Source organism: Manihot esculenta, chromosome 16, assembly GCF_001659605.2.
Source record: "Manihot esculenta cultivar AM560-2 chromosome 16, M.esculenta_v8, whole genome shotgun sequence".
Lineage (NCBI taxonomy): Eukaryota > Viridiplantae > Streptophyta > Magnoliopsida > Malpighiales > Euphorbiaceae > Manihot > Manihot esculenta.
The window spans coordinates 10,719,276-10,734,047 of NC_035176.2; positions in this window are offsets into that span (position 1 = coordinate 10,719,276).

Below are 14,772 nucleotides of genomic sequence, written 5' to 3' on the forward strand. Positions count from 1 at the left end.
ATAAGGATAGGAGTTATGGTTTCTATGTGTTATGAGGTGTTTTATGGTTTTACAGTTCTTTAGTTTTGAGTTTTGAGTTGAAATGACCTAAGGCAGTTGAGCCAAGTTCGGCCGCCGAAAGTAAGTTCGGCCGCCGAAAGTGTTTGGCTTCCGAAGGGAAGTTCGGCCCTCGAAGGTTGCATGCCTGTGCATGTGAGTGAGCAGCCGAAGCTGAGTTGGCTAGTGAGCTGAGTCATGTGTTTTGACAGATGTTGGCTTCAGATTCTTGCCATGAATTAGCCACGTCTTCTATGACTCATCTGCAAGTGCTTTGAGCAGCTCATGCAAGAGTTTGCTCATTTACCAAGTTTTGAAGGGTTTGAAGCAAAACAAAGTGAGTTTGAGAGAGTTTGCGAGGTGAAGAAGAGTTGAGTCGTTTTCCTTTGTTTAGATCACTCATCTTCTTGTTCCAGGAGGTAAGTGATGGTCTTGCCTATGTTTTTATGTTTTCTGAAGGTTTTAGGGGGATTTGTGGAAGGAGATGCGTGTTTAGGTTCTTAATGAAAGTTTTGATGAGTTATGCATGTATATCTGTTTCTGTGTTATGTTTGATTTGTTGTTTGGGGTTATTAGCTAGTCTTGGACCCCTGGGAGCATATACATGAGTATATGTATGTATGTTGAGGAGGTGAAGTTTGCATGGTTTGAGACGTTGAAGGAAAGAAGGAGATGGTTTGTCGTTGAAACTGAGTTCTGGATGAACTCAGGTTCGGCAGCCGAAGGTTCATTCGGCCGCCGAACCTCTTGCATGGTGGCTTAGGCTGCCACAGCTTGCCCCCGAGTGTTTTGCATGTTCGGCTCTGTTTGGGGGATTCGGCCGCCGAAGGTGCCGCCGAAGGTGCTTGAGTTTCGTCTCTGGAGAGGACATTCGGCCGCCGAACCTGCCGCCGAAAGTGTTCTGTCCAGCTTTTCTTTTGCATGCTTTGCATGGCTAGTTAAGTGAGTTTCAGGGGATTTTTGGGGAGTTTAATAGAGGTATTGATAAGTGAGTTTGGTCCCTCATTTGAGTCCATCTGTATAGGTACAGACCAGAGGAACCAGAGAGAGCAGCAGTGAGTCCTGCTCCAGAGGTTCAGAACCTGCAGAGTCAGGCAGTCCAGTTAGCCAGAGGTGAGTGGAACTAAACTTATGACTTTTAATTGAATCACAAACTACTTTTAGCATATCTCATGCATCATGTTTATGCCATAGGTTGTTTACATTAGTATTCACGAATATGTTGCATTGCATTGTTATTTGATGATGTGAGTAAATGCTGAATGATCCAATAGTCACAGACAGGAAGACCAGGAGCCTTTGACTACGCCCTGGCACGTATAGCAAAGACCAGGAGCCTTTGACTACGCCCTGGCAGGTATATAGTAAAGTCCAGGAGCCTTTGACTACGCCCTGGCAATGGTAAGTTCACAGGTGTTATATACACATATACATATATGACAGGAAGACCAGGTGCTCGATTCTACGCCCTGGCACAGAGTTACTGGGACTATGTGGTGACAGGTTTACTCTTGATGTGGCTTGTCTGTGCTATGGTGCATTTCATGCGATCATATTTTACTGAGATGTTTTATTGTTCTACTCACTGGGCTATAGAGCTCATCCCACTCCCTTAACCCCAGTTTTGCAGGTTCAGTGTACAGTGTACAGGGACAGTCCAGCAGAGTACAGAAAAAGTAAAGAGATCTGTAATAACTTAGAGTGGACATGTAATATTAAAGAGATGTAATAGTTGTTGCTTGACCTAGTGACCTAGTGATGTATGTTTTGTACATGATCTGTATATGTATGTATGTTTTCCTGTATGTGAAAACCAGGCTTAACAGGTATGAGATAGCCCATCTAGAGCAAGCTCTAGTCAGGGATACAGAGTACAGAGTACATGAGTACAGAGTACAGAGATAGTGCATGCACAGGTTAAGCCTTGGGTCAGAAAAGAGTTTTATTTTCACAGAAAATGTATGATCATGTATGAGGTTTACAGGGACACAGAGAGTATAGCAGGCTTGCTACGGGTTCTGGCGGCCTTAAGCCGACCTGAATCCTAGCGCCGGTGACGGTCCATTTTGGGGTCGTTACAGATTGGTATCAGAGCCCTAGGTTCACATGATCGGACCTATAGAGACAGTGTTGGGCTCAGACAGGTTAGAAGTGGTCAAGCACAATAGGAAACATCATGTCCACTAGGATAGGGTCTTGAGTCCTATCTGCTATGATATGCCATGAGTATTGTAGGTGTATGCTATGTGATGTTTATGTGCTAAAATGGTATGTTATATGTTGTGTTTCCAGAGTAAGATGCGAGGAACTCGTCGATCAGCTCGATTGACTGGAGTCCCATCAAAGAATGAGAGACCAGCTGCTCGTCCTCCTGCATTGCCAAGGGCAAGGTCTCAGAGATCTAGCAGGGAAGGTACGTCGATAGACCCTAGAAGGTCTGTAGACGAGAGCAGAAGAGGAACAGTTAGGGGAGGAAGATCAGAGGAAAGGAGGGAAGCTATGGAGATTGATCCGTCTAGAGATGACAGCATGGGTATAGGCAGTTTTGAGGAAGGTATGGGAGAGTCGCAGGGAGGTGCTCAGGCCTCAGGTTTTGGCTATCCATCCTTGTTTCAGGAGCCAGAGTATCCGATGGAGGGGATGTCGGAGTACTCTCGATTTGACCCATATCCTACATATATGCCATATATGCCATATCCTCAGTATTACCCATCATATCCACCATATCCTATGTATCCCTCTTCCCCTATACATCCAAGTGCAGCACACCTAGAGCCAAATGAACCAACTGAACCAGTACTACCACCAGAACCAGTAGCCCCTGTTGTTGATAGACATGAACCTAGCTCATCTGGAGGTAAAGTCCAAATGACGGAGTACTTGAAATTGGACGCTCCGAAATACAATACGGGAGATGATCCATTTGATTACCTCAGAGCAGTTCGGATGATTACTAGTGAATTGGGAGCAGATGATAGGAGAGCCATTGAGATGGCAGGTTTCACAATAAAGTGCAGGAAAGCCAGAGAATGGTTTAAGAATTATGTGGAGCCTAGAATGGACAGCATGTCATGGGGAGAGTTCGCCAATGAGTTTGCAGGGTGGGCTTTTCCTGACAGCTCCAGGGAGATGAAAGTCATAGAGTTTGAACAGCTGAGACAGACAGACGAGATGAGTGTTGATGAATTCACAGATAAGTTCCTGGATTTGCTTCAGTACGTGGGTCAAGCCTATGATACTGATCAGAAGAAGGCGAGGAGATATACCATGAGACTGCATCCCAGGTATTCTTCTTTGATCCTTCCCGCAGAAAAGGAGAGTTTTCACTCGATTATAGATGCAGCCAGGAAGATGGAAGCTAGTGCCAATATTCAGAAACAGTCACAGGCACAGGCTTCGGGTGCTAAGGCCCCCAGTTCAGGTTCAACAGGTGGTAAAAGATGGGATAGAGCGAAAGGAACAAAGAGTAAGTTCTGGAATAAAGTCAAGTCAGGTCTGGGAATAGGTAGTGGCTCAAGCTCTGGCACAGCTCCAGTCTGCAGACGATGCGGAAAACCACATGGAGGAGTTTGTCGGTTGGGATCTACAGCTTGTTTTCGATGTGGACAGGAAGGGCATATTGCTCGGGATTGTCCGCAGATGACTTTTGTACCGTCCCAGCAGATGAGTTCAGGCAGTGTGGTACAGCCAGTTGTACGGCCAGCAGCTCCAGTCATGCCTCAGACTAGTGGCAGAGGTAGAGGGAGAGGGGTAGCCTCTACTTCAGCAGCAGGTTCCCGAGGTGGAAATCCGGTAGCCCCAGCACGGATTTTCACAGTGACACAGGAGGAGGCTAACACGTCGAACACAGTGGTGTCAGGTAATCTCATCATTGGGTGTTCAGATGTGTATGCTTTGATGGACCCCGGTGCTTCTCATTCCTTTATTGCTTCGAGAGCCATAGAGCGATTGGGTTTGATCAGTTCTGAGTTAGAGTATCCTCTCTGGGTCAGTGGACCTAGATGTGACCCATCAGTGGCAGTGTCAGTCTGTCGTTTCAGTCCAGTGTTTATTGAGGGTAGATGCCTTCCAGCTGACCTTGTGGTTCTAGACTTGACCGATTTTGATGTCATTCTAGGGATGGATTGGCTATCTGCATATAGTGCTACGTTGGACTGTAAAGAGAAGCTAGTGAGTCTCAGAGACCAGGATGGGTCAGAGTGTGTCTTCAGAGGAGACAGGAGAGGTACACCCAGAGGTATGATTTCAGCCCTTCAGGCTCGTCGTTTGCTTAGGAGGGGTTGTCAGGGGTTTCTAGCTCATGTGAGAGAGCTAGACAGTCAGGTGAGGGAACCAGCCACAGTACCAGTAGTTCGAGAGTTTCTCGATGTATTCCCAGATGATTTGCCAGGACTACCACCTGATAGGGAGATAGGGTTTGAAATTGAATTACTGCCAGGTACTAGACCTATCTCTATTCCTCCCTACAGGATGGCGCCAGCTGAGTTAACAGAGTTGAAAGAACAGTTGCAGGACTTGGTAGATAAGGGTTTCATCCGCCCTAGTACCTCACCTTGGGGTGCTCCAGTGCTCTTTGTCAGAAAGAAGGATGGATCCCTTAGACTTTGTATCGACTACAGACAGTTGAACAAGGTCACTATCAAGAATAGATATCCCTTACCTCGGATTGATGATCTATTTGACCAGCTAGCTGGAACAGGTTGTTTCTCGAAAATAGATCTGAGATCTGGGTATCATCAGTTGAGAGTCAGAGAGGCAGATGTGCCTAAGACAGCTTTCCGGACCAGGTATGGGCATTATGAGTTCTTAGTGATGCCGTTCGGGTTGACTAACGCCCCTGCAGCATTTATGGATCTCATGAACAGAGTATTCAGTGAGTTTCTGGATCACTTTGTCATTGTGTTTATCGATGATATTCTAGTGTATTCCAGAGATGCAGAGGAGCATGCCCAGCATCTGAGGATAGTACTGCAGACACTGAGAGAGCATGGGTTATATGCCAAGTTCGCGAAGTGTGAGTTTTGGTTACGGAGCATTGCCTTCTTGGGACATGTGGTATCAGCAGAGGGTATTGAGGTAGACCCCAAGAAGATAGAGGCTGTAGCTAACTGGCCCAGACCCACGACAGTGACTGAGATTAAAAGCTTTCTGGGACTGGCAGGTTACTACAGGAGGTTCGTGCAGAACTTCTCAAAGATAGCAGCTCCTATGACCAAATTGACTCAGAAGAACCAGAAGTTTATCTGGTCAGACCATTGTGAAGAGAGCTTTGAGGAGCTCAAGAGGAGATTGACCACAGCACCAGTGTTAGCTCTGCCTGTGAGTAATGAGGACTTCACAGTGTTCTGTGATGCATCTCGAGTGGGATTGGGTTGTGTATTGATGCAGAGTGATAGAGTAATAGCTTATGCTTCTAGACAGTTGAAGAAGCACGAGTTGAATTACCCCACCCATGACCTAGAGATGGCAGCAGTTATCTTTGCACTTAAGATGTGGCGGCATTACCTCTACGGAGTGAAATGCGAGATCTTCACTGATCACAAGAGTTTACAGTACATCTTAAGTCAAAGAGAGCTGAATTTGAGGCAGAGAAGATGGGTCGAATTGCTCAGTGATTATGATTGTAAGATCCAGTATCATCCGGGTAAGGCGAATGTTGTCGCAGACGCCCTCAGCCGGAAGTCACTAGGCAGTTTATCCCATATAGCAGTAGAGCGGAGACCAGTTGTGATGGAGCTTGATAAGCTCTTTGACGAGGGATTACAGCTAGAGTTGTCTGGTACAGGTGCATTGATAGCACAGATGAGAGTGACACCTGTGTTTCTGGAGCAGATAGCTCAGAGACAGCATGAGGACCCTGAGTTGATGAAAATTGCCAGGACTGTGCAGTCAGGCAATAACGCAGAGTTTAGATTTGACAGCAAAGGGATCCTTCGCTATGGGAGTCGACTTTGTGTACCAGATAAGGGCAGTGTGAAGGAAGACATTATGAGTGAAGCTCATAATGCGAGGTATAGTGTTCACCCAGGAGCTACCAAGATGTATCAGGATCTGAAAAGGGTCTATTGGTGGCCAGCCATGAAGAAAGAAGTGGCGCAGTTCGTAACAGCCTGTGAGGTTTGTCAGAGGGTGAAATTAGAACATCAGAAACCAGCCGGTATGCTTAACCCATTACCGATTCCAGAGTGGAAATGGGAGAACATAGCCATGGATTTTGTAGTGGGTTTACCAGTAGCGTCCAACAGGATAGACTCGATATGGGTGATTGTGGACAGACTCACAAAATCTGCTCATTTTCTTCCAGTACGGAGTAACTATTCTGTGAATAAGTTGGCACAGGTCTATCTGGATGAGATAGTGAGATTACATGGAGTTCCAGTGTCTATCGTTTCAGACAGAGGACCTCAGTTTACTTCCCGCTTTTGGCGGAGTCTGCAAAGTGCGATGGGCACGAGATTGGAGTTTAGTACTGCTTTCCACCCACAGACTGATGGACAGTCAGAAAGGACCATCCAAACCATAGAGGATATGCTTCGACTATGTGTGTTAGACTTTGGCGGTTCTTGGAAGCAGCATCTACCTTTGGTGGAGTTTGCCTACAATAACAGTCATCATGCTAGCATCGGGATGGCTCCTTATGAAGCATTATATGGGAGGAAATGCAGATCCCCTGTTTGTTGGGAAGAGGTAGGAGAGAAGGCTCTTGCAAGGCCAGAGTTAGTAGACATTACCAGTAGAATGGTGCCCATGATCAGAGAAAGAATCAGAACAGCTCAGAGTAGACAGAAAAGTTATGCAGACGTTCGCAGAAAACAGTTAGAATTTCAAGAGGGTACTTGGGTATTGCTGAAAGTGTCGCCAATGAAAGGAGTGGTTCGTTTTGGGAAGAAAGGTAAATTAGCTCCACGGTACATTGGACCCTTTGAGGTGTTGCAGAGGATCGGAAATGTGTCGTATAAGCTAGATTTACCTGCTTCTATGGAGAGAATTCACCCGGTATTTCATGTTTCTATGCTACGACAGTTTGTGTCAGATCCGAATCAGGTTCTGAGTGAGCCTGAGGTGGAGATTCAGACAGATCTCACCTATATCGAGCAGCCAGTGCGGATTCTGGACACGCAGATCAGACAGCTAAGGAACAAGGAGATTCCAATGGTGAAAGTCCTATGGAACCACCATAACCTAGAAGAGTGCACATGGGAGACACGGGAGTCTATGCTCCAGCAGTATCCATATTTGTTTTGAGGTTAGTTTCCTCTTTGTGTTTTGTTTTTGTATGTTTTAGGAACATCCGAGGACGAATGTTCTTAAGGAGGGGAGAATGTAATACCCGGCTAGAATCCGGCACCGGAATTCCTGTTGTTTGGTGGACTCCGGGGTGTTGGGATTCTATATAAGGATAGGAGTTATGGTTTCTATGTGTTATGAGGTGTTTTATGGTTTTACAGTTCTTTAGTTTTGAGTTTTGAGTTGAAATGACCTAAGGCAGTTGAGCCAAGTTCGGCCGCCGAAAGTAAGTTCGGCCGCCGAAAGTGTTTGGCTTCCGAAGGGAAGTTCGGCCCCCGAAGGTTGCATGCCTGTGCATGTGAGTGAGCAGCCGAAGCTGAGTTGGCTAGTGAGCTGAGTCATGTGTTTTGACAGATGTTGGCTTCAGATTCTTGCCATGAATTAGCCACGTCTTCTATGACTCATCTGCAAGTGCTTTGAGCAGCTCATGCAGGAGTTTGCTCATTTACCAAGTTTTGAAGGGTTTGAAGCAAAACAAAGTGAGTTTGAGAGAGTTTGCGAGGTGAAGAAGAGTTGAGTCGTTTTCCTTTGTTTAGATCACTCATCTTCTTGTTCCAGGAGGTAAGTGATGGTCTTGCCTATGTTTTTATGTTTTCTGAAGGTTTTAGGGGGATTTGTGGAAGGAGATGCGTGTTTAGGTTCTTAATGAAAGTTTTGATGAGTTATGCATGTATATCTGTTTTTGTGTTATGTTTGATTTGTTGTTTGGGGTTATTAGCTAGTCTTGGACCCCTGGGAGCATATACATGAGTATATGTATGTATGTTGAGGAGGTGAAGTTTGCATGGTTTGAGACGTTGAAGGAAAGAAGGAGATGGTTTGTCGTTGAAACTGAGTTCTGGATGAACTCAGGTTCGGCAGCCGAAGGTTCATTCGGCCGCCGAACCTCTTGCATGGTGGCTTAGGCTGCCACAGCTTGCCCCCGAGTGTTTTGCATGTTCGGCTCTGTTTGGGGGATTCGGCCGCCGAAGGTGCCGCCGAAGGTGCTTGAGTTTCGTCTCTGGAGAGGACATTCGGCCGCCGAACCTGCCGCTGAAAGTGTTCTGTCCAGCTTTTCTTTTGCATGCTTTGCATGGCTAGTTAAGTGAGTTTCAGGGGATTTTTGGGGAGTTTAATAGAGGTATTGATAAGTGAGTTTGGTCCCTCATTTGAGTCCATCTGTATAGGTACAGACCAGAGGAACCAGAGAGAGCAGCAGTGAGTCCTGCTCCAGAGGTTCAGAACCTGCAGAGTCAGGCAGTCCAGTTAGCCAGAGGTGAGTGGAACTAAACTTATGACTTTTAATTGAATCACAAACTACTTTTAGCATATCTCATGCATCATGTTTATGCCATAGGTTGTTTACATTAGTATTCACGAATATGTTGCATTGCATTGTTATTTGATGATGTGAGTAAATGCTGAATGATCCAATAGTCACAGACAGGAAGACCAGGAGCCTTTGACTACGCCCTGGCACGAATAGCAAAGACCAGGAGCCTTTGACTACGCCCTGGCAGGTATATAGTAAAGTCCAGGAGCCTTTGACTACGCCCTGGCAATGGTAAGTTCACAGGTGTTATATACACATATACATATATGACAGGAAGACCAGGTGCTCGATTCTACGCCCTGGCACAGAGTTACTGGGACTATGTGGTGACAGGTTTACTCTTGATGTGGCTTGTCTGTGCTATGGTGCATTTCATGCGATCATATTTTACTGAGATGTTTTATTGTTCTACTCACTGGGCTATAGAGCTCATCCCACTCCCTTAACCCCAGTTTTGCAGGTTCAGTGTACAGTGTACAGGGACAGTCCAGCAGAGTACAGAAAAAGTAAAGAGATCTGTAATAACTTAGAGTGGACATGTAATATTAAAGAGATGTAATAGTTGTTGCTTGACCTAGTGACCTAGTGATGTATGTTTTGTACATGATCTGTATATGTATGTATGTTTTCCTGTATGTGAAAACCAGGCTTAACAGGTATGAGATAGCCCATCTAGAGCAAGCTCTAGTCAGGGATACAGAGTACAGAGTACAGAGATAGTGCATGCACAGGTTAAGCCTTGGGTCAGAAAAGAGTTTTATTTTCACAGAAAATGTATGATCATGTATGAGGTTTACAGGGACACAGAGAGTATAGCAGGCTTGCTACGGGTTCTGGCGGCCTTAAGCCGACCTGAATCCTAGCGCCGGTGACGGTCCATTTTGGGGTCGTTACACCAAGAACCCCATTCAACATTCTAGAACTAAGCATATTGACATTAGACATCATTTCATTCGTGATCATGTGTTAAATGGTGATGTTGTTCTTGAATTTGTGGATACAAACAACCAATTAGCTGATATTTTCACTAAACCTTTAAATGAAGAAAGATTTAACTTCATTAAAAGGGAATTGGGAATGCTAGATGGTGTTGCTTGTTGAGTGTATATTTTTTATTTTTATTAGTTGTTTATCTTTTTGAAGGTTTGTCAAATTGTTTGTTATAGTTTTAATTTTTTATTTTTTATTAAAAAATAAAAAAAGGGAAGCTCAAAAGTTCCAGGTTCGGAGGCATTTTCGGCCCCCTAACCTTCAATTTCAAGGGCAATATGAAAAGCGGGAAATTTTTTGTTCTTTTTCCTCTCTTTTTCGGCCGCCTAACATTTTATTCGGCCGCCGAACATTGTTTAAGTTCGGCCGCCGAAGGTTAAGTTCGGCGTCCTAAAATTATCCAGTTTCGGCCGCCGAAGCTTAGTTCGGCCGCCGAAACTGTGCGTTCCTTAAAACCCCCGCGACAGCTCAACGTCTTCCTCGCGCGACCTTCTCTCTCCCCAAAGCTCTCTCTCTCTTTGTCTCCCTCTCAATAATCTGCAGTTTTGAGCCATTTTTTTTCTCAAAAACCTCCTTTTCCTCTCTTTTTCTTCACTTAAACGCATAAAAACACTTTCTTTTCTCTACAAAGAACCCTTTTGGAGCGTTTTGAGTTTGGGTATGTAATCTTTCTCTCTCTTTGCTTTTATGTTTTTTACTTCGTTTTCTATTGATTTGATCTTGTTTTTAGCTCTCCAATCTGACTGGGTTGTGTTTTGATGAGTTTGTTGATATGGGTATATATAAAAACTGCTGGTTATTATTTTTTTTTGCTCTCCTTATATATACATATTGTTAGCTGAGTTATTTTTTTTTGTTTTGTTTTACAATTTTTTTTGTTGCAAATTATGAAGCAATCAGAAATTTTTTTTATTTATTATTTTTGGTTTTGAATATGGGTATGGTGCAATAATAGTTAACTGAGTTTTTGTGGTACTGTATTGTGTATGGATTGAGTTTTGTGATAATGTGTTGCTTATGGTTAGTTTTTCTGTTTTTGTCATTGCCTCTTTAGCAGTCTGTTTAAGAATGGGTAGAAAACAAACAGCCCGTAGACATCCATACCTTAGAGGTCAGTCTAGCAGGCAAGCCGAGGCCCCTAGGTCCCCCTCTCCAGACCCTCCTGCCTCTCCACCCTTTGAGTTCCCCATAGTTAGAGAGGAAGATCTAGCCCTTCAGCCTTTTTCTCTCAGGTTTGTTCATCCTGGGAGAACAGTTCATGCTAACAGTGTTCAGCTCTTTCGCTCTCAGGGATTCCTTCAGCCCTTTAGAGTCCAGAGTTGGGAGCATCTTCTGATCACTCCCTCAGACACTCACTCTAGGCTAGTTCGGGAGTTTTATGCTAACCTACACACTTTCACACGTCACACTCCCCCCCACCTAGTCAGTTTTGTTCATGGTCAGAGAGTTTACCTCACTCCTGACATCATAGCTCAGCACCTAGGCATCAGTAACTCTGGGGCTGTTGTCTCCACTACTTATAAGTGGATCACTAGTGAGGTCTCTTCCCTTCACCAGACTAGGATTATTTCAGGAGATACCGAGCATGACGAGCCCTCTAGGCTTATGACCAGTGATCTCACTATCCTACCTAAAGTCGTACATCACATTGTCACCTATGAGGTTTTCCCTCGAGCAGGTCATAGGAGTGCTCTCTCCTACTCTGATATGTTTGTAGTGTCCTGTCTGCTAGAGGGTCGGGCTCTTAACCTGCCACATATCATGATTCATACCATAACAGACTCCCTTAGGCTGAGTAGAGGTTGTCTCCCATTTGGTCGCCATCTTACCCTTCTTCTTCGAGCCTTAGGGGTTGACCCAGGCACCGAGTCTGCCTTACCCTTGTCTAGTGAGTACACCCCCTACACTAAGGCCACTCTCCTTCACATGGGTCTTACTAGGAGAGGCAATGAATTTTATAATTCTAGGAGAGATTTTGCAGCACGCAGAGCAGCACGAGCATCAGCGCAGACACACGATGGTTCTAATGCAGAGGAGTCAGATGATGGTTCTCCTGCTGATCCAGAGACAGAGCAGGCTCCTAGTACAGGGTGGTCTACCGGGCATGGTACATCTTTCCGGACTACATCTGATCTTCATGATGCCATGGGTCGTCTGGAGCTACAGGTTGCTCAGATGTCTGATCGCCAGATTCAGATGTCTGATCGCCAGATTCAAATGTCTGATCGCCAGACTTAGTTGGAGCAGCAGTTGGGACGACTCAGTCCAGCAGCAGACTCTGAGAGAGCAGCAGAGACAGATTTTGTATTTCCTTCAGCAGTCATCAGGCGTGCCACCTCCTCAGCCTCCTCAGTGATATTTTTTTTTGTTGTTTATATAGTTGCTTTTGTTATTTCCCTTTTGGTATTGTGGTATTTTTTTTTATGATGTCAAAAGGGGGAGAGATGGTATCATATATGTACATATTTGATGATTTTTATGGATATTGGCTATATTTGTTATTACCTTGATTTTTATTTGACTCTTTTGGATTAAATATTTTTTCTCTCTCTTGGATTGTGAATATTGTGTGTATTTACAGCTTTTTAATTTGAGACGCATTTTTGTTGGGGCTCATTCATTCATATAGGATTCATTGCATCTCATTGCATTGAGTCAAAACCTCCCTTATGTGCCTTCTCACATTTTAAATATGGTATAAAGTATTTTTGACAGGGGGAGCACATTAAGGGGGAGTAATTTTTAAAATGCACATACTACACTTATGATTATTATCTTATTGTTTACCAATTGTTTGTCATCATCAAAAAGGAGGAGATTGTTGGACCTAAATATCCTAATCCTTATTTTGATGATTAATAAACAATTGGTGCGCTACTAATTATCTTCAAAGGTGTTTGTGTTGAGCTTGTAGGTCCCTTACTAATATGAATGAAATTGCTTCAATCTCCAAAAGTGAAAAGTGCCTATTTTGGAAGCATACCACAAGAAAGGGATCATAAAGTAATCTCTTGTTTATATTGTGTCAATTTATTCATTGTAAATTTCAATTAATTAATTGTGATGGCTCAAGGTTTCTTACAATTCTAAAAGTTTTTTAGATATGGCCAATTTATTAAGTAATTAACTTTCAGGGACTAAAATGAAATTTTCCAAAAGAAGTGATTTTGAAATTACTCTTTCTCAAAATAAAAGATCTAAAAATATAGGTTATAAAAATTCAAACGGATTGAAAAATGGACTTTTATAGCCTAAGTTATGATTTTTTAAAGATTTAAAGAAGTATTTTTGTGCCCCCTAAAGATAAACTTTCGGCTTCCGAAAGTCAGGGACAGAGACGAAAGTCCCATATGTTCGGCCACCGAACATTGACCTTTGGCTGCCGAAAGTGGGTTTTCAACTTGCCCCCTAAAGTGTAACCTTCGGCTTCCGAAAGTGAGGGACAGAGACAAAAGTCCCACACTTTCGGCCGCCGAACATTAACCTTCGGCCGCCGAAAGTGAGTTTTAAGTCTGCCTCCGAAACCTAAACTTTGGCTTCCGAAAGTGAGGGACAGAGACGAAAGTCCAACATGTTCGGCCGCCGAACTTTGACTTTAGGCCGCCGAAAGTCCATTTTTAAAGGATGATGTTCTTCACCTCAAATGGTTCGGCCGCCGAACTTTAGCTTAGGCCGCCAAATCTGAATTTTTCTGAGAACGATATAACGATTATTTCTGTACACAAACGGCTCTATTTGCATTTAATGCACCCCCAACGGCCATATTTATGTCTGAACTATAAATTTAATGAGTTTTTGATATGAAAATGTTACAACAACCATCTAAGCAAATACTTATTGTGATTAAAGCTTTTTCCACTCTCTTTCTCAAAACCTTGAGCCAAAGCATTAATTTCTTGAAAGTTTGTCTTGAGTTGTAATTGGTTAGTTTTTAAGAGTGAGCAAAGGTTGTTGAGTGATACTACTGTGGTAGGTGTGGTATTGAGCAAAGGATTGCTCTTGAGTGAAAAAGAGATTTGTAAAGAGCAAAGAATTGCTCTAAGATTGTAAGGGTTTTAATCTTCACCCAAAGAAGATTTGATAGTGGAGTTGAACTCTCAAGGTGGGCCTTGAGGAGAGGACATAGGCTTGAGATAGCTGATGTAACGACCCGAAAATCCGGACCGCTACCGGCGCTAGGATCCAGATCGGCTTAAGGCCGCCGGGACCCGTAGCAAGCCTAACATACATCCTGTGAACCTGTTTAATCCCATACATGATCAACAATATACATAAAAATTAAAACTTTTCTTTTCATACATTCTTTCATACACCAAACTCAACCTGTGCATGCACTATACATGAACATAAACATAAACATTGATCCCTCTGTGGGATCACATCAATGCCCCAAAGGGTAACATAACCTGTGTTGAGTTGGTTTACATAAAAATCATACAACATCTAAGATCATGCATTAAATGGGATACAACGTTCTATGGTCAAGCACACCTCTAACATCCATAAACATCATTACATTTCTATACTGTACTTATACATGACTGTACTAAACATAACATAATAACAATATTCATGTCCACACTATCTATTACATGACCATGACTTCATTACTCTTGCTGACCTCCTGGTCTACCCTGTACCTGCACACCTGGGGGTTAAGGGAGAGGGGTGAGCTACTAGAGCCCAGTGAGCAGAATAATAAAACATTTAAAACATATGATAACATGAAATGCATCACAACACAAACATTTCACATCAAGGATGAACTTGTCACCACTTAGCCCTCCATACAGTCTAATCATGCCAGGGGCATAGTGCAGGCACACCTGGACTTCCATAGCATAACATACATATCCATTCATGCCGGGGGCATAGTGCAGGCTCACCCGGACTTCCATAGTCTGTCATATCATACCATATAAGGGCTAATGGATCAGTCAACATTCATCCACATCAACAACATAAAGTGCAATGCGACATATTCGTGAATTCTAATGCAAGCACCCTAATATATCTCATGGCATTCATGATGCGTGAATCATGCTAAAATTGTTCATTATTTACTTTGAAAACATAGAGAGTTATTCCACTCACCTCTGGCTAGCTCTGACAAGACTCTGAAGCAGCTGACTCACTGTTGGGGTCCT